Source organism: Diabrotica virgifera, chromosome 3, assembly GCF_917563875.1.
Source record: "Diabrotica virgifera virgifera chromosome 3, PGI_DIABVI_V3a".
NCBI lineage: Eukaryota > Metazoa > Arthropoda > Insecta > Coleoptera > Chrysomelidae > Diabrotica > Diabrotica virgifera.
This window is the reverse complement of record NC_065445.1, coordinates 107,871,031-107,892,624: the sequence shown is the minus strand read 5'-3', so window position 1 is coordinate 107,892,624 and position 21,594 is coordinate 107,871,031. Positions and strand designations below refer to the sequence as shown.

General features: G+C 32.9%; 1 protein-coding gene across 1 annotated transcript in view; it reads left to right on the top strand.

Annotated features, from left to right (window-relative positions):
- Positions 1–773: 773 nt before the first annotated feature.
- Positions 774–21,594, top strand: part of LOC126882034 (trehalase-like) — a 79,918-nt gene continuing 59,097 nt past the window's right edge. The window contains exon 1 of the mRNA XM_050646810.1: positions 774–1,007. The gene's annotated coding sequence lies outside the window, so the exon portion shown is untranslated. The remainder of the gene's footprint in view (positions 1,008–21,594) is intronic.

Genomic DNA, 21,594 nt, shown 5'->3' with positions numbered 1-21,594 from the left:
AGCTACCCCAAAAACTCTCGAGTGATCTGTTTGCTTATTTAATGCCAAAAACCCTCGAAACTCCAGATCACGCGCCTTAGCAGTAACCCTGGGCCTCAGGGGGTCCAGTGTTAGTGCTCTGGGGGTCTGACGGTGTGTTCATGTTCAGGAACCCCAAAAATCCCGATTAACAAAATCTGGCCTTTAATATACTGATCTTGATATGTTTCTGCACTTTTGTATGCATTTTATATTTGGACCGTGCAAGTTCGGCAAAGCGACACCTGGTTTCTACGCTCAGCAACACTATTCGCACTTTTAATTATATTGACCAATTATATTAGTCCTGGTTACTGGATAATTGCCAAAGCCATAGTCCAAAAAAATAATAAGAAAAAAAAAATAAGATTCAGGTTATGTTATTAAAACGTAAAGAATTGTATGTAGTAAATAAAATTAGTTATTAAAATGCAGTACTGCAAGCAAAATACAATGAATTAAATTTACCTTTATATAATAATTGCATATCATATCAATATTGTGGAGCAATATATAATTTTTCTTCTTCATTGACAGTAGATATGAAATATACGTCAATTTGACAATTTCAATTGACAATGAATTATTTAAGAAAGTTACAATATTTCTCCGCTATTTTCGCACGATCGTTTCTCGTATCCCCTCTAAGTACTTGCACACCGCGAATAATGCCATTATGCATTTCCACCCATTTTTCTATTGTAGACTTTTTTCTCCCGAACATCCCGAACACAATGCAAAAAGTTATGAGTCGATAGGTGCTGTATTTAAAAATCGATTTATTTTTAGTCTATATCTCCATTTTTAGGTTTGTTAAGTAAAAAATAAAGAACAATTTTCAATTTTATGAATATTATACAGACTAATGTATTATTTTCTGCAATACTGTAGTTCGGATTTTCCAGTTAGATATCGGTGATCAATATAAAAGAGTTTAAATTCGAAGGCAGAGAGAACATTCAACCTGTAGATTCCCAAAAGTGAACGAGGTAAGTGCTATTTGAAGTAAATAAAATTTATTGTTTACATAAGATTAAAATTTGTTTGTATTTTTATGTTATCGGAAAAGTATGAAATAAATTCGTTAGTTTGTAAGCCGGCAACTCTAAGGAAAAATCCTGAAAGAGGTCAATTTTGTTTTTAAATTATGATTTTTTGACAATATAAATAGGTTACTAGTAATGTCATCCGTCTGGGCGTGACGACGTACTCGATGATTTTTTTTATGAGAGCCGTGTGCTAGCTGATTTAAATGGTTATTCAATTGTGTATTCAGTAATATAAATATAACATCATTAGTTATAAATGATGTCCAAAGAAATGTTTGAATTAAATTAATTGACACAAAGAGAATGTATGTAATTTATTTAATTACAAATACATTTTACTGCTGTCAGAAAACAGAAAAAAAGTTTATTTGACAAATAAACATTGCCACTCGCTTTAAGGGGAAAGGCGCAAATTTTTTCAAAAATACTTAGTTTTCTCAGGTTTCGAAAAAAATTAATATATTTAAAACACATTGAAAATTTTTACAGGCGACATTTTGCGGCTTTCCCCTTAATTCAATGTTCAAACTGTCACCTGTCTGCCTCTTGGCAGTTTGAACATTGAATTTAAGCGAAAATCAATGTTTATTTATAAAATAAACATTTTTTCTGTTTTTTGACAGCAGTAAAATGAATTTTGAATTAAATAAAATTTGTATTGTAAAAATCAACCTATGTAGATATTTTGTATTACGCGCAAAATAATGGGCAATGGGTACTGTAATCCCTAAAAATAACCCAAATTTCAGATGTCAATCCATCAATTAGTTTAAAAATTATGCTATTGGTTTTTTTCAAAAACCTTTTTTTGCAATAACATTAGTCATAAAATAATGAAGATACGGTAACTCTTTGCATGCTAAATGAGAGCTTAAGGGCCGGTTGTTCGAACGCTAATCAACAATGATCACTATCAAATATTTACTTACTGTCACAACTGTCAATGTCAATTTTGGTTGGGTTGCTGAAAACATAATTGATTATAATTATGAGATTAGTTAATCAATTAACATAACAATTATTAACATAATTGATTAACTAATTTCATAATTGTAATCAATAATTATGTTTTCAGCAACCCAATCAAAGTTGACATTGACAGTTGTGACAGTAATTAAATATTTGATAATGATCATTTTTGATTAGCGTTCGAACAACCGGCCCTAAGGGCCAGTTGATCGAACGCTAATCAACAATTATCACTATCAAATATTTAATTACTGTCACCAAAACTGTCAATGTCAACTTTTATTGGGTTGCTGAAAACATAATTGATTATAATTATGAGATTAGTTAATCAATTAACATAACAATTATTAACATAATTGATTAAGCAATTTCATAATTGTAATCAATTATGTTTTCAGCAACCCATACAAAGTTGACATTGACAGTTGGTGACAGTAATTAAATATTTGATAATGATCCTTGTTGATTAGCCTTCAAACAACCGGCCCTACGAGTTGCACCGTTGATTGACAAATATACAGTTGAGTCCGCGAGTCTTTACCCGTGCGTAATCATTTAAAGCATACGAAATAAGTCGGAAATTTACTAAATGCAACGGCAAGTGGATATTATTCCGGTCACGGGTTATAGGATAAAATTTGACGTTATCAAATAAATAGAAAGTCAAATTTAAGTTTTGCTTTAAAATTTTGGTGCATAATTACAGCTACATTTGAAGTAGCTTAATAAATTATTTTTTTATCATTGATTAATAAATAAATAAACAATTTATAAAAGAATTCAATAACATATTTTCTTTTTGTTATTTTATTCACTTTGGCGGAACCTTAAACACAAGCATTCAACTGTGTCAACAATGAGGTTAGCTTTGTACGTTGTCAAAATTTATCGTAAAATAACATAAAATTATTATTTACAAAATTTGTAACTCCAATATAAAATTAGTTGTGAAAATAACTGTTTGCATACTATAAAAAACTTCAAAATGCAAAAATTAGACAAAAACCGCAAAAAATTCAACTGACTGACAGCCACAAAAGTAAACAAAGCAGAAACGTCAAACAAATTGTGCTTAAAATATGAAAACATACCGAATCGTCTTTTTTTTGTACCTATCTCTTTTCAATGCACTGAGTCTAGATGGTTCATAAAAATAACATGTCTTTTTACTTAATAACAAACGGCAGCTGGTTTGTCATTAATTTCATACGTGGAAGAGAATGATGCTAAATAAAAAGTATGTGTTTTATCTCGCCAGGTATTAATGACGCACGGGTAAATACTCGCGGACTCAACTGTACATGTATTTATCTATACTTATCAATCAACGGTTAAACTACCAATCTGTATCAAAAAAGCTTAAACAATTTCTTTTATCTACTCTATGTCATATTATGTATAAGTTTTTAGTTTGTAAAAACTGTCATTATAGATAGCAGTACGTGAAGGGTTTAAAGTGTGCGTGAAGTAACAATGTATTTTAATTGGGATTTACTTTTTCGCACACTTTCAATGGGTTTTTTGGAACACTTTCATATAATCAAATATCCTTAACTTTCGCTTTGTCATGGTGATGACAATATGAGCAATGACTTACAACAAAATTTTTGACAGTTTTGTGGTTTGAAAGTAGTTAGGATTTTTAAATGTCAAAGTTCTAAAAATTGTAGAATAGAAATGAATTCCAGTGACGAAGAGTTACAGTTTTTTTATTTGTTTATCGTAGATAAAATATTGTATAAAACTGTGCGTGAAGTACTTTTTGCGAACTTACGCGATGTATAGCACTCGTCCGTTGTCGCTCGTGCTCTAAAAATCGCGTGCGTTCGCAAAATGCTTCATACTTCACGAACTGTTTCATAAATAACTATTATCTACTCTATGTCACATTATGTATAAGTTTTTAGTTTGTGAAAACTGTCATTATAGATAGCAGCGCGTGAAGGATTTAAAGTGTGCGTGTAGTAACAATGTATTTTAAATGGAATTTACTTTTTCGCACTGTTTTTAACTTTCGCGTTGTCATGGTGACAATCCTTACTTTTGCGTTGTCATGGTGATGTCAATATGAGCAATGAATTAAAACAAAAGTTTTGACAGTTTTGTGGTTTGAAAGTACAGTAGAGCGTCGATAATCCGAACTAATTGGTTCAGGGGTAGTTCGGATTATCAAATTGTTCGGATTATTGAACATATGTTCAAAATACACACAAAGCTTATAAACATAGTACATATGTACATACGTTTTAGTTACAAGGAATAAAACACCTGCATAATAAACACATATATTGTAGGTATTTCTGCATAAACAAAACAAAAATCCGCGGTCATATTTTGCCCATATTGTCATATTAAATCCAAAAATTCGGTCCGCGATCATATTTTTTAATTTTATATTTTTTGCGTTCGGATTAGCGAACGTTTGGATTACCAGGGTTCGGATTATCGACGCTCTACTGTAGTTAGAATTTTTAAATGTCGAAGTTCTAAAAATTGTAGAATAGAAATGAATTCCAGTGACGAAGAGTTTTAGTGTTCTTTATTTGTTTATGGTTGAGTAGATAAAATATTGTATGAAACTGTGCGTGAAGTACTTTTTGCGAAAGTAGTACTTCACGAACTGTTTCATAAATAACTATTATCTACTCTATGTCATATTATTCTGTATAAGTTTTTAGTTTGTGAAAACTGTCATTATAGATAGCAGTGCGTGAAGGATTTAAAGTGTGCGTGAAGTAACAATGTATTTTAAATGGGATTTACTTTTTCGCACTGTTATTAACTTTCGCGTTGTCATGGTGACAATCCTTACTTTTGCGTTGTCATGGTGATGTCAATATGAGCAATGAATTAAAACAAAAGTTTTGACAGTTTTGTGGTTTGAAAGTACATAGTTCGAATTTTTAAATATCGAAGTTCTAAAAATTGTAGAATAGAAATTAATTCCAGTGACGAAGAGTTTTAGTTTTCTTTATTTGTTTATGGTAGAGTAGATAAAATATTGTATAAAACTGTGCGTGAAGTACTTTTTGCGAACTTACGCGATGTATAGCACTCGCTCCGCTGTCGCTCGTGCTCTAAATATCGCGTGCATTCGCAAAAAGGATACTTCACGAACTGTTTCATAAATAACTATTATCTACTCTATGTCATATTATTATGTATAAGTTTTTAGTTTGTGAAAACTGTCATTATAGATAGCAGTGCGTGAAGGATTTAAAGTGTGCGTGAAGTAACAATGTATTTTAAATGGGATTTACTTTTTCGCACTGTTTTTAACTTTCGCGTTGTCATGTTGACAATCCTTAATTTTGCGTTGTCATGGTGATGTCAATATGAGCAATGAATTAAAACAAAAGTTTTGACAGTTTTGTGGTTTGAAAGTAGTTAGAATTTTTAAATGTCAAAGTTCTAAAAATTGTAGAATAGAAATGAATTCCAGTGACGAAGAGTTACAGCTTTTTTATTTGTTAATCGTAGATAAAACATTGTATGAAACTGTGCGTGAAGTACTTTTTGCGAACTTACGCGATTTATAGCACTCCCTCCGCTGTCGCTCGTGCTCTAAATATCGCATGCGTTCGCAAAAAGCATACTTCACGAACTGTTTCATATTCTGAATATGAAACAGTTCGTGAAGTATGCTTTTTGCGAACGCATGCGATATTTAGAGCACGAGCGACAGCGGAGCGAGTGGTATAAATCGCGTAAGTTCGTAAAAAGTACTTCACGCACAGTTTCATACAATGTTTTATCTACGATAAACAAATAAAAAAGCTGTAACTCTTTATCACTGGAATTCATTTCTATTCTACAATTTTTAGAACTTTGACATTTAAAAATTCTAACTACTTTCAAACCACAAAACTGTCAAAACTTTTGTTTTAATTCATTGCTCATATTGATATCACCATGACAACGCAAAAGTAAGGATTGTCACCATGACAACGCGAAAGTTAAAAACAGTGCGAAAAAGTAAATCCCATTTAAAATACATTGTTACTTCACGCACACTTTAAATCCTTCACGCGCTGCTATCTATAATGACAGTTTTCACAAACTAAAAATAAAATAAAATAATATGACATAGAGTAGATAATAGTTATTTATGAAACCGTTCGTGAAGTATGCTTTTTGCGAGCGCACGCGATATTTAGAGCACGAGCGACAGCGGAGCGAGTGCTATACATCGCGTAAGTTCGCAAAAAGTACTTCACGCACAGTTTCATACAATATTTTATCTACTCTACCATATAGTGTAGGAAACAGAGGTTCAACCTTGCAAAATGGACACAAGTCCGGTTTTATTTTTTTTTCTGTTATATCAAGGGGTGCTTATTATAAGACTAACTTTTTCTGAAAAAAATTCGCCCCGGAACCCCCCTTTTCACCCCTTTAAAGGGGGTAATTTGTGGTTTTTGCGGAACGTAGCCCTTCCTGTACCTTTTACAAAAAAAAATTTTTATAGAAATATGAAGAGGACTATATTTTCTACAATTTATTTCCCGACAGCATATGTCTATCATCCACCGTTTAGCGGACGTGGCGCCCCAAATTTGACAAGTTTTTAAAAAAGATGTTTTTAAAGAAAATATATTTTTCCATAACTGTAACGGAAATTAAAAAGAAATCTTGCGGCAATTATTCACAAATAAGTGACTGATTTTTTGGTATAGGTTTCACTTAGGGTAATTGCCCTATTTTTAATTACAGGGTGTTACATTTTAAAAAACCGCTTTTTATACCATCTGAACCGTTTATGCTAGAGTAAAAACACTTTCAGCGATTACCCATGTACTGGTGCTATTTACAAATTTGTATAATGCCGGAATTCTCCGGAACCACCCAAAAAAAAAGAAGAATTAATAAATAAAGTGATTTTCTTGGAATCCTTCACACACAATGCCCTTTATTAATATGCGTCATAGATAATTTTCTGCACGTTATTATTACCCATGCATGGACACCAAAAGCGATTTCCTAGTGCGACCTCTGTAGCCAAAAAAAAAATAAATAAAATGGGGGTTGAAATTTTTTTTTGTTTTTTGCTTTTTGGTCCATTTGGGCATATGCTTCATCAATAGTACTTTTCAAAAATATATATATGGTTATTGCAACATCCCTGCGGAAGCCACCCCTATCCTTGAAAATATACTGCAGAAACTACCCTATCCCTTGGCGAGGATGTGTTTACGATTTTCTCATTACCTATGCATTATTTTTAAACAAAACTTATACAAGGTTAAAGACCACTATTTACTCTAAAAATTAGGTCTTATTAATTTTTTCGTATAAGCAACCGTTACGGCACAGTGGCGCCGTAAACCTCATATATGCTTTGGCGGGCTCCAATTTTTGTTTTTTTTTCGTCATCTGTTCGTTTTACTGTTAAAGTACTTATGTAAAATAAAACAACATAGTGTAACCTACAAATTTTGACCTATGCACATTTTACAATCTTTGCGCCCCATAGCCACAGTGATGGCCCAAAATCAATTTTTGCATATATTCGCCACCTACACGCATTTTATTGCATTAATGCTACCTTAATAGCACAATATTTATCCTTAAGTGGTCGCTAAGCAGTGGCGGATCCAGGGTGGGCTGATGGGGCGATCACCCCCCCCCCTTCTCAAACCAAGTGATATTATATTTAAAGATTAAAAAATTTTCATTTATTTTTATAAAAATTTAGCCAATTGTCACCCCCTCTTAACGATGCTGGATCCGCCACTGTCGCTAAAGCATAAAAAGTACGCCATTCTTATAAAAATAATAATATAATATAAGTATTTCTATAAAAATAAATGAATATTTTTATAATCTTTAAATATAATATCACTTGGTTTGAGAGGGGGGGTGATCGCCCCCATCACCCCTCCCTGGATCCGCCACTGCTTAGCTACCCCTTAAGGGTGAATATTGTGCTATTAAGGTAGCATTAATGCAATAAAATGCGTGTAGGTGGCGAAAATAGGCAAAAATTGATTTTGGGCCACCACTCTGGCTTTGGGGAGCAAAGATTGTAAAATGTGCATTAGTCATAATTTGTAGGTTACAGTGTGTTGTTTTATTTTACATAAGTACTTTATCAATAAAACGAACAGATGATGAAAAAAAAAACAAAAACTTGAGCCCGCCAAAGTATATATGAGGTTTACGGCGCCACTGTGCCGTAACGGTTGCTTATAGGAAAAAAAATGAATAGAACCTAATTTTTAGAGTAAATAGAGGTCTTTAACCTTGTATAAGTTTTGTTTAAAAATAATGCATAGGTAATGATAAATCGTAAAAACATGCTCGCCAAGCGATAGGAGTAGTTTCTGCAGTATATTTTCAAGGATAGGGGTGGTTTCCGCAGGAATGTTGCAATAACCATATATATTTTTAAAAGGCACTATTGATGAAGCATATGCCCATATGGATCAAAATGCAAAAAAACAAAAAACAAAATTCAACCCCCATTTTATTTATTTTTTTTTGCTACAGGGGTTGCACTAGGAAATCACTTTTGGTGTCTATGCATGGGTAATAATAACGTGCACAAAATGATATATGAAGCATATTAATAAAGGGCATTATGTGTGAAGGATTCCAAGAAAATCACTTTATTTATTAATTCTTCTTTTTTTTGGGTGCTTACGGGGAAAAAATGGTGGTGCATTATACAAATTTGTAAATAGCACCAGTACATGGGTAATTGCTGAAAGTCTTTTTACTCTAGCATAAACGGTTCAGATGGTATAAAAAGGAGTTTTTTAAAATGTAACACCCTGTAATTAAAAAAAGGCACTTACCCTTAAGTGAAACCTATACCAAAAAATCAATGAATTATTTGTGAATAATTGCCGCAGGACTTCTTCTTAATTTCCGTTACAGTTAGGGAAAAATATATATTTTTTTTAAAACATCTTTTTTAAAAACTTGTCACCTTTGGGGCGCCACCCCTGCTAAACGGTGGATGATAGACAGATGCTGTCGGAAAATAAATCGTAGAAAATATAGTCCTCTTCATATTTCTATAAATGAAATTTTTTGTAAAGGGAACAGGAAGGGCTACGTTCCGCAAAAACCACAAATTACCCCCTTTAAAGGGGTGAAAAGGGGGGTTCCGGGGCGAAATTTTTTCAGAAAAAGTTAGTCTGATAATAAGCACCCCTTGATATACCAGAAAAAAAAAACCGGACTTGTGTCCATTTTGTAAGGTTCAACCTTTGTTTCCTACACTACATAAACAAATAAAGAAAACTAAAACTCTTCGTCACTGGAATTCATTTCTATTCTACAATTTTTAGAACTTTGACATTTAAAAATTCTAACTTCTTTCAAACGACAAAACTGTCCAAAATTTTGTCGTAATTTATTGCTCATTATGTCATCACCATGACAACGCGAAATTTAAGGATATTTGATTATATGAAAGTGTGTTAAAACAGTGCGAAAAAGTAAGTCCCATTTAAAATACATTGTTACTTCACTCACACTTTAAACACTTCACGCACTGCTATATATAATGACAGTTTTCACAAACTAAAAACTTACACATAATATGACATAGATTAGATAAATAACTATTATGCATCAAAAATCGTTTTGTAAAGTTACTGTTATTTTAAAGTATAAACAACTAGAATAACTTCTCAGCTTAGACGAAGATTTTTTAAAATATTTTAAAACCTCTATTCAACCTGTACGTTGAATATTTCAACCTTAAAAAATGTCTTTTATGTATCAAAATTATCAAGAAAATTACTGTTATTTTAAAGTATAAACAAATAGAACAACTTCTAAGCTTAGACGAATCATTTTTTCATATTTTAAAAGCTAACAGTTTTACACGAATTTAAATAATAAACACAGTTATTCTAGTTATATGTTCTAGGAGGACGATTAGATACAAAGTAGGAATAAAATTATACCTAGGCACCATTGTCTATGAGTGTTCATAGACAAGGCGAAAACGGCGGGTTCAAAGGGAAAAATATTCCCATGAGATTTTTTTGCATAATCTCATTCGTGAGATATCCCAGAATAAGGTTCAAGAAGTCGCCCACGTGAAAAGTGGGCCAATTTTTTTTTAACAATTTTTTTTTAATCAAATTGCAATAATCAATATTTTTGACCCGAACAATTTTTTCTTTAATTTTTTGGACCATTCTGGACAAAAAAGGTCTCTTATAATTTTTCTCTAAAGTTGATCGTTTTCGACTTATAAGCAATTTAAAATTGAACAAAACGAAAAATGGCGATTTTCAAGGCTTAATATCTCGGTTAAAAGTTATTATTATGAAAGTCAATATATGACTAAATCAAAGTTTAAAGCCCCCCCTACAAGATCCTGAAGAAATTTTTGCCATTATTTTATTACTAAGCTGTTATTTTTAAGTAATAATAATAAGCGCCATGCACGTATGCGGCCGCTGTAAATTCTGAGTGCGAGAGAGAAGCCATTCCAGCAGTCCAATTGTGCATCTCACTCGCACTCACATTTACAGCGGCGTCAATACGATCTAACCGCTCATTGTTTTTAATTAAAAATAACAGCTTAGTAGTAAATTAATGACACAGATTTCTTCAGGATCATGTAGCGGCGACTTTAAACTTTGATTTAGTCACTTTCTGACTTTCATAATAATAATTTTTAACCGAGTTATTAAGTCTTAAAAATGGTCATTTTCGCGTTTTTCAAATTTTAAATTGCTTATAACTCGAAAAAGATCAACTTTAGAGAAAAATTATAAAAGGGCTTTTTTGTCCAGAATGGTCCAAGAAACCTAAACAAAAAATAGTCCGGGCCAGAAATATTGATTTTTGCAATTTGATTAAAAAAAATTGTTAAAAAAAAATTGGCCCACTTTTCACGTGGGCGACTTCTTGAACCTTATTCTGGGATGTCTCACGAATGTGATTATGCAAAAATATCTCATGGGAATATTTTTCCCAACGAACCCGCCGTTTCCGCCTTGTCTATCAAAATGAAGCTGAAATAAAGATTAGTAGCCGGAGGAACTAAAAATTCCAACCTTTCAAAAAAATTTTAAGAATATATGGATAAACTTTACTTATGAACTTTTATTAAACACTTTAAAGTTACTCTCGTGAATTCAACATTAGAAAAATCTACTTATGAATATTAATAACACAATAATTATAACAATTATTTACATTGATATTGTTAGGAATATTAACAGAAGTGACAGTATTGAAATTAGTGTTAGACGTGTCAGTACTTTTACTATGAAGCCATGTGAATTTTAATAAAATTATGTTGTCATAATAAAATACAAAGTTGATGATATTGTCAAAGCCGTTACCTAGCTACCCAAAATCGTCCCGAACGAAAGTGAAAAAAGCGTCCCGAAAGTGAAAAAATTAGTCCCGAAAATAGCTACTTTCGGTATGAGTTGTGTAAAATGGTACTTTCGATTTAATAAATGATACCGAAAGTTTTATTTTCGGAACGGCTGCAGAAAAAGGTTTAGTACTTTATCAATTTTATTGCTGTAAACCTGTATAACAGATTCTTCTTTTTTAAGTACGTAATACCAATGTAAGATAAAAGTTGTTTAAAGATTTGATAACAATAAATGCATAAAATTTGTTAATGAATAAACAGTAAAAATATACTTGAAATAATCAAAATTTCGTAAAAATTCATTCAAAAGTACATAACTCTGCATAATTCTGGGATTAATGTTTACTAATCTCAAAATGTACAGTTAGAAGATACAGAATCATATTTGGTTTAGCTGCCTTTAACTGCCTTTGCGTTGCCGGCAGTTGTTTGAATACAAAAGTATGAAATGACGAATATTACATGATTCTGGCGATTGTTGCTTACGTATGGGCGGTTGTATCCAGGTAATAGGTTCTAAATATTGTACTTCAAAAACTACGCGTACTCTTCTTTCTTTTCTCCTACAGATATTATTGTACCAAATTATATTGAAAACATATATTTAAATAAAAATATTCTTTTATCCATAACTAACAATTACAATGAGTCAATAGCTCTATATACAGATGCGTCTAAATCTGCAGATGGAACTGGATGCGCCTTTTTTATCGGCGCACATGGATTCGCTCCCAACCCCTATAAAACCACTTTTATTGTACACGAGTTGGCTCCGAAACTCATACCCGAAAGTTAAGTTATGACCGAAGGGTTAGGTCTTCCTACCTGAACCCGGGAGCGAATCCATGTGCAGCCTTTTTTATACCATCGGGACATATAGAAAAGAAATTCAAACTGAAACCGGAGACTTCAATTTATACAGCAGAGACTATTGCAATATATGAAGCTTTTCTATATGTAGCTGAATTTGATTTCGCCCATATTATGATTTTGTCCGACTCCTTAGCAGTATTGAAATCTCTTGGTAAATATGGACCCCCAAACATCCAAGACTGCCCATACATTTATAAAATTAAACATATTAAACAAAATCTTTTAACCAAAGGAATCAATGTACATTTTATCTGGATTAAAGCACACGCAGGATTTGAACATAATGAGTATGTCGACTTATTAGCCAAAGAAAGCGTTTCATCCGATACCAGTATTCTACATACAATAACACTGACTGATAGTATAGTATAATCTCTTTCAAGTCAACACTGCATCGGGAGTGGAGCTACCAGTGGAAGGAATACTCTTTTGTGAATCAAAATAGATACTCGTTAATTCAGCCCGATATTCCCAAATTTCCTTGGTACAAGTCTTGTAGAGCTTCTAGAAAGTACATAACTTCTATTATTAGAGTACGATTCGGGCACGCATGTTATCCAAAGCATTTATTTAAAATACAGGTTTTGGATAATGATAAATGTGAGCATTGTGAAGAGGAAAGTGATTTAGATCATATATTTTTTTGTTGTTCTAAAAATACAATTTACTCATCTAAATTAATAAACGATTTATTAAAATGTAAAGTAGCAACTCCTTGGAATATATTATATTTATTATCACTTGTTTCTGTAGATGTATATGTTACAGTTCAAGTTGATTCTCAGTTAGAGTTGACTCCAACTAGTTGGAGTCAACTCCAACTGAAACGAGCAGTAAAAGTTGATTTTAAAAATTTAAATCAACTTTTACTAGTTGGAGTTGACTCTTCCTGGATCGATTCAGTAAATGTTGATTATACGAGAATCTCAAGTGCATTTTTGATGAGTGTGCGTTTCTTTGTTTTGACCGTTTCAACTACTTATTAGTATTGCCTGTAACGTCGCCCCCGTTAGGTAAATTATTCTGATTCGATTTTTTGCACAAACTTACTCAAAGAAATACATCCGTATAACAATCCTTTTAACAAATACACAGGGTGTCACGCGGTACCGCGGTCGAAAAATTGTTTAACCAATTTTTGTTAACCAAATTCACAAAAATAATTTTTATCTACTCTATCTCATATTATGTAAAGCAGCGGTTCTCAATCTGTGGTACATGTATCACTGGTGGTACATATCATTATTTGCGGTGGTACACAAAACACGCAAAAACTTAAAATAGTAGTACATAGCAAATCTTGATTATACAATCTAAAAATATAGAAATATAATAAAAGAAACTTTAGATGGTACCTGACTCAAAAAGATTGAGAACCGCTGATGTAAAGGTTTTATTGTGTGAAAATTGTAAATATAGATAGCAGTACATGAAGGGTTTAAAGTGTGTCTGAAATAACAATGTATTTTAAATCGGTTTTACTTTTTCGCACTGTTTTTTAGCACACTTTCGTATAATTAAACATCCTTAACTTTCGCCTTCGGAAGGAAATCAGTCACGCCCTTGCAACGGCAACTGAAATACTCACAAAACAGCGACCACGGAAGCAAAGATGGATGACAGAGGAAATATTGGATTTAATGGACGTCAACTAAAAAACAACAAATCTGTAGGAAAAGATGAAATACCAGCTGAGCTATTGAATTTAATCAACGAGGAAAACTTAGACCTTCTTCTTGGACTATTTAATAATGTTTACAATACAGGGACTATCCCTAAAATATTGCTTGAATCCGTCTTCATACCACTGCCTAAAAAGAAGAATGCCAAATTATGCCAGGACTTTCGCCTTATAACTCTATTAAATAACATTCTGAAGCTTTTCTTGCATATCATACAGAACAGAATATATTATAAAAACTGTGATGAGGTCACCGGTCAAGAACAATTTGGCTTCAGGAAAGGTATGGGGACACGAGAAGCAATATTCTGTCTTCAAACTCTGGCACAAAGATACAAAGATCAGCAAGCAGACCTTTTTATCTGTTTCATAGATTTTGAGAAAGCGTTCGACAGGGTGAAGCACAAGACCTTGATAGAAAGATTGAACGACATCGGAGTCGACAAAAGAGATTCTAAAATTATAGAGGCTATTTATTGGAATCAGACAGCAATCATAAAGACCAATGGTAATACGTCAAGGCCAATTGAAATACAACGAGGTGTTAGACAGGGTTGTGTGCTATCATCCATACTTCTAATGTCTACTCTGAGGTAATATTTGCGAACTCTTTATCGCACTCTTCAGAAGGAATCAGGATAAACGGACAGAGAGTAAATAACATCCGGTATGCAGATGACACAGTATTAATGACTGAATCGGACCATAGTCTGCAGATACTGTTGGATAGGGTTACTTAGAGTTGTGAAAAAATGGGGATGAAGATCATTACTGCGAAAACCAAAGTTATAAGAATATCAAGGAACAAAAATTTACCTCTTCCAATAAATATGTGAAACACCAACAGCTTGAATACGTAAGCCAGTACAAATATCTTGGTTACTGGTTCAACAATCAACTTGATTATAAACAAGAAGTCAAGAGCGAGAATAGCGGTAGCCCGACAGCGGTTTATCAAAATGAAAAGCTTATTTTGTAACAGTAGCATTAATATCAGCCTTAGATGTCGTTTTCTGCATTGCTATGTGTGGTCAATACTTTTGTATGGAACGGAGGCCTGGACACAACACAACACTGATGAACAAGTTTGACGCCTTTGAACTCTGGCTTTATTCGCGGTGTGCAAGTACGTGGAAGGGGAAACGAGAAACGACCCTGCGCGAGTCGCGGAGAAATATTGCAACTATCCTAAATAATTCATATTGTCAATTGAAATTGTCAAATTGACGTATATTTCATACCTTCTGTCAATGAAGCAGAAAAATTATATATTGCTCCACAATATTGATATGATATGCAATTATTATATAAAGGTAAATTTAATTAATTTTATTTTGCTTGCAGTACTGCATTTTAATAACTAATTTTATTTACTACATACAATTGTTGACGTTTTCATAACATAACCTGAATCTTATTTTTTCTTCTTATTATTTTTTTGGACTATGGCCTTGACAATTATCCAGTAACCAGGACTAATATAATTGGCCAATCTAATTAAAAGTGCGAATTTTAGTATAGAGCGTAGAAATAGGGGTCGCTTTGCCGAACTTGCACGGTCCCAATAGAACAGACTTGAAAATACCTTGGACAACTCACAGCACCAACGAATATGTTCTGAGAAGAATAGGTACAGATAGGGAACTGCTAAAAATCATTAAAGTCAGAAAAGTTAGCTACCTGGGACACATAATGAGAAACAAAAAGTACCGCCTCACGCAACTGATCATCCAGGGTAAGATTGAAGGAAAACGGGGTCCCGGTAGGCGCCAGATTTCATGGCTTACAAATATCAGAGACTGGACCAGCCTTGATTCAACATCTTTGTTTAGAGCCGCATTGGACAGAGACAGATTTGCCAGTGTAGTCGCTAACCTCCACTAAAGGAGAAAGCACCACAAGAAGAAGAACTTTCGCCTTGTCATGGTGATGACATGTGAGCAATAAATTACAAAAAAAGTTTTGACAGTTTTGTGGTTTGACAGAAGTTTGAATTTTTAAATGCCAAAATGGTGCAATGGTGCATCTCACTCGCACTCACATTGATAGCTGCGTCAATACGCTCCTAGCACTCATTGTTAATAATTAAAAATATCCGCTTAGTAATAAAATAATAACAAAAATTTCTTCAGTATCTTGTAGGGAGTCGTTAAAATTCGTATGACAGTAATGACAGATGACTTTTGCATATTGTATACCTACCTAATTACTAAATCTGTAAAGTTTTGATTTATTTTGTATGAATATAATTGCGAAACACTACAGAATTTTACTTTTTGACATAAATTTTATTAATAATAAGATAAATTTTGTACAATATTTTTAATAATTAAAGTAAATAAATTTTAATTTCACTCAAATAAATAATCGATTGCTGCCATTGACCACTTACATTCAATCTCGGTTAATTTGATTAATAATCGCGGCAGGTAAAGTAACATTCTTCTTTCAATACAACAAAGTGTTACTTTACTGCCGAAAATGAAGGCAAGTGAGTACAATAATGGATGATTTTAGTGACGTTTGGCGATAAACAATGATTGTAAACAAATTCGCTAAAATAATTTTTTCACTTCGTACAATTTTTTTTTAGATCCTTTGGGCCATTTTTCTCTAAAATTGACTGTTGTCGAGTTATTAGCGACTTAAATTTTGAAAAACGCCAAAATAACCATTTTTAAGGTTTAATAACTCGGTTAAAGATAATTATTGTGAAAGTCGAACGAGCGGCCGTGGAGTAACGGCATAATTGCTGGCCTCATACGCCAGTGTACGTGGGTTCGAGCCCTGCCAAAGATAAACCATTTTCATTTCCAATAATGACACGAGCCGTCTCAACGTGCCTCGGAGAGCACGTTAAGCCGTCGGTCCCCCTGGGCTAGTGTACATCGACACTAGTTACTTGAAACAGGGTTAAAGATGTAATTGGCGCCGGAACTGTCCGAAAGGCAAAAATGCCATACGATATTATATATTATGAAAGTCAGAAACTAAAAAAATCAAAGATTAAAGCTACCTCTATAAGATCCTGAAGAAATTTTTGTCATTATTTCATTAATAAGATATTATTTTTAATTATCAACAATGAGCGCTAAGCGTGTATTGAGGCGGCCGTCAATGTGAGTGCGAGTGAGATGCACCATTGGACGGCCGGAATGGTGCATCTCTTTAGCACACACCATTGAGGGCCGCCTAATACGCACTTAGCGCTCATTGTTAATAATTAAAGATAAAGCTTAGTAATAAAATAGTGACAAACATTTCTGCTGGATCTTGTAGAGGGGGCTATAAACTTTGGTTTGGTCACTTTCTGACTTTCATAATAATGGATTTTAACCGAGTTATTAAGCCTTGAAAATGGCTATTTCCGCATTTTTCAAATTTTAAATCGCGTATAACTCGACAACAATCAATTTTAGAGAAAAATCACAAAATATATTTTTTTGCTCAGAATGACCCAAATGATCTAAAAAAATATTGTTTGAAGTGAAAAAATTATTTTTGTGAATTTGTCTAAAAAAATTGTTTAAACAATTTATCGATCAAGGTGGCACCCTGGCACCCAGTAGATTTGTTATAAGGACCTCTTTTTGAGTAAGTTTGTGCAAAAAATTCGAATCGGAGTAATTTACCTAACGGGGGCGACGATACAGCCTAGACTAATTTGAACATTTTCAGTAACATTTAATTTCTAGAATCGGCTGTTTGTATGAATCAGAATCAACTTTTACTAAATGGCATTGGGAAGAGTATACTTTTCCTAGTTGGAGTCTACTTTTACTAGTAAATGTTGAATAAAAATCTTCATTTTATATTTATAATCAACTTTTACTGAAACCAGCCGTTAGAGTTGACTCGAACTAGTTGGAGTCAACTCCAACTGGATAATCAACTTGAACTGTAACATATACAACTCTTTAATTAACTTTTTAAAAGACAGCAAATTATCATTATAATTCCCTTAAACATTTTTAATTAATACCTTTGGTAGTTAGTTGTTTTAGCTGTTAAGCTTAGTGTTACTTAATACCTTTTAGTTGTTATCTTTGTTTTAAACCTGTTTGTATAACTTGATAACTTGTATTCCTTATGTGTCTGGCAGTATGACGGTAAGTCTAAGCAAAAAAAAAATATTGTACTTCAAAACGAAAATGTATTGGTAATTAGCAATTTCAAAAGTCCCTTGTAAAATTTCAAAAAATTATGCGTTTACAATAAAATTTTCGAATTTCTTTCGGCAACATAGGATCCGTCATTTTGCTTTTAAAAAAAATAATGTTACATTTGTAATCAGCGACCTTAAACTACCAAATTTTACAAAAAATTTTGCGTTTTGATTGATATTTTCTTTCTTTCCGTCATTTTGGATCCACCATTTTTTTTTTCCAAAAAAAAAATAACGTCAGATTCGTAATCAGCGATCCCAAAAACCATTATGTATAAAAGTAGTTCCGAAGTGTATGAACAATGTACGCTTTTAAAAGTTCATGACCACCTTTTCGGAATTTGGAACCACAGTGCGTCCCCAGTATACCCCCAATATTAGCATACGAGTAGTAGGTATAGAAAGGGAACATATACGTCATCATCTTTGAATTCTGACCAGCTTTTTGAAATCACTTTTTACCAATTTTATCCTTTCAAATATATTTATACGTTAACTGCCACTGAAAAACCCAAAGTACTTTTTCTGATACATATTACCTTTACACTTGTTTTAGCGAACGTATGTATTTGTGCAAGATTTTAAAGACATGACTCATCAAAATAATTGCAGGAAATTCTCCGTTTTTCCATTGCGCATATACACTCACGGGTACAATTAACCTTGTATTTCTTTCAATTTGCAGAAACTTTCAATCTTGGACCACATATTATGAAATATAATAAATGTTAAAAACTACCTTTGAGGAAAAGAAAACAATAACTTTTTTTTTGAAAAAAAAAATCGTTTATTAATAAGAGATATTTATAGTCGAAGCAATAAAGCACTGATCCTCCGAAAAAAAGGACAAGACGGATCTTAATAATTCTTTTTGCATTCGATTCGTGAATGCGCCAGGAAACTTTGTGAACCGGAGCCATGATATAATATTGAAAAACTGCATACAAAAAATGCATTCTTAAATTGCATCTCAAACAGACAATAAAAAATATTCAGAACTCGTCAATTATCGGCGGAAATGAGTTCAATTTTGTTACTCGGGGGTTTTGGGGTCACTGAAAACGAATATGACGTCAAAAGTGATCTCCATGAAAGTGTTACCAAGGGTACTTGCTGTTTACCTCGTCATTAAAATTCATTAAAAAATTTGTCAAAAATCATTACTCGGGGAGTTTTTGGGGCCGCTAACGACGAATATGACATCGGAAGTGATTTTCGGAGTACTTGGTGCCCAGGGTACCTACTGTTTAGCTCTCTTGTGGAATTTTCGGCAAAAAATGTATTAAAACATTAGTCAAAAATGATTACTCGGAGATTTTTGGGGTCTCTAACGACGAATATGACATCGGAAGCGATCTCCTGAATACCTGGTGCCCAGGGTACCTACTTTTTTATGGAGTTTTCGGCAAATTCATTAAAAAATTAGCCAAAAATCATTACTCGGGGGGGTTTTGGGTCGCTGACGACGAATATGACATCGGAAGTGATCTATGGAGTACCTGGTACCCAGGGTACCTACTGTTTACCTCGTTTTCTGAAGTTTTCGGCAAATTCATTAAAAAATTAGTCAAACATCATTAGTTACGAGATAAACAGTAGGTACCCTGGGCATCAGGTATACTGAAGATCACTTCCGATGTCATATTCGTCGTCAAAGACCCCAAAAACCCCTACGTAATGAATTTTAACTAATTTTTTTTTAATGAATTTGTCAAAAACTCCAGAAAACGAGGTAAACAGTAGGTACCCTGGGTAACATGTACTCTGTAGAGCAATTCCGATGTCATATTCGTCGTAAGCGACCCAAAAATTCATTAAATTCATTTGTAAACTTACGCGATGTATAACACTCGCTCCGCTGTCGCTCGTGCTCTAAATATCACGTTCGCAAAAAGCATACTTCACGAACTGTTTCATAAATAACTAATTTAGCACTCCATACGAGCGGTAAAAATGCTACTTTGAGGCACTAGTGCTTTAAAAAATTTAAGGCACTGCAGTTCGTATTGACCGTATAGGCAATTTTGATGTAATGTCAAAAAAATATAAAAGTGGAATGTCAGTCAAGTTCAAGTAAAAGTTTTTGTAGATATTGTCCTTAAATTACGTTTGTTTGTAGAAAAAATATTGCATGATAATATGCGTGTTAAAAAGTACATTCTTAAGGCACTCATGTGAATTGCAGAACTCGCTATCGCTCATTCTGCAAACTTTCACATGCGTGCCTTAAACGTGTACTTTTAACACTTATATCATAAATAACTATTATAGATCAGGCTAATCACAAGAGGATCGGTACGTATTTTCGGCTGCAATGCTATTCAAATGGGGATTCATTTTTTTCGAATCCTTAGAAAACTAATAAGTATTTTTGAAAAATTTAAACGCAGAATGAAAGATTACGGTATTAGCGAGGGCCGAAAGTCCCTGAGAACTTCTATAATGTTTATTTTAATAAGTTACAGGGGTAAAAAACTAAGAGAAAATGTAGTGTGATTTTTAATTTCAAATATCTCATTCGAAAGAAACTTCTTATATATTCTAAGGGACTTTCGGCTCTCGATAATAATTTAGTCTTTCATTTTGTGTTTAAATTTTTTTAAAATATTTATTAGTTTTTTCAGGATTCGAAAAAAATGGACACCATATCCGTGGAAATCGAACATTCGCTATCTTTGTCATACAATGCACTCATTCGAATATAATGTTATGACAAGACTCAAGACAGTGACAAGTAGAGATGTGTCCGACCCGCTATTTTGATATAGCAGTTCATTCTGCTATTGCTTTTAACGCTTTTACGATGATAATAAAATCAATCAAAGAGTTGTTTATTAAATAGTATTGATAGTGTTTTTGAAAAATAATAATTGATTTAAGGCGTACAATTAATAAAAAGTTATTTATTGTTTATATATTATTTATGGAAAATCCAAGTATTTCAAGACATTAAAGTTCAAATAAAAGTTTTTATTTTATAAGAGTTTGTTCCGATAACCGTAAATAGGTACGAGTTTAGCTATAAAGTAAAGTGCCCATGGTGGCATAAAATGTAGTAAATGCTAATGCTTCAAGTACGTACTACATTTTTGAAGATTTTACTACACTTAAAAAGCATTTGTTTTTCTCCGTAGTATTTGCTACTATTTACCAGCCTACATAGAAGAATGTACTACGCTTTTGAAGTATGTGCCTGTTTAGTAGTATTTTGCTTCAGTTTAAGTGAAGTTGGTGGGTGGACGTGTTCGGCGTAGGTATTTTTTTGTTACAATATAGCAGCATTTATGAATGTGTGTCATAGAAAAATTTACAACCTAAGAAGAAGATTCTTAATTTTTGGGGTCATTCTTTTATCAAATAAAATTTAATAATTGTGAAGAAGATTAACAAATAACAATTGTTCATTTTTATCCTCGCGTAACTCTTTTGTCGCTACGGATCTGAGTCACTCATTTTTACTCATGTACAATTCTAATAATTTGGT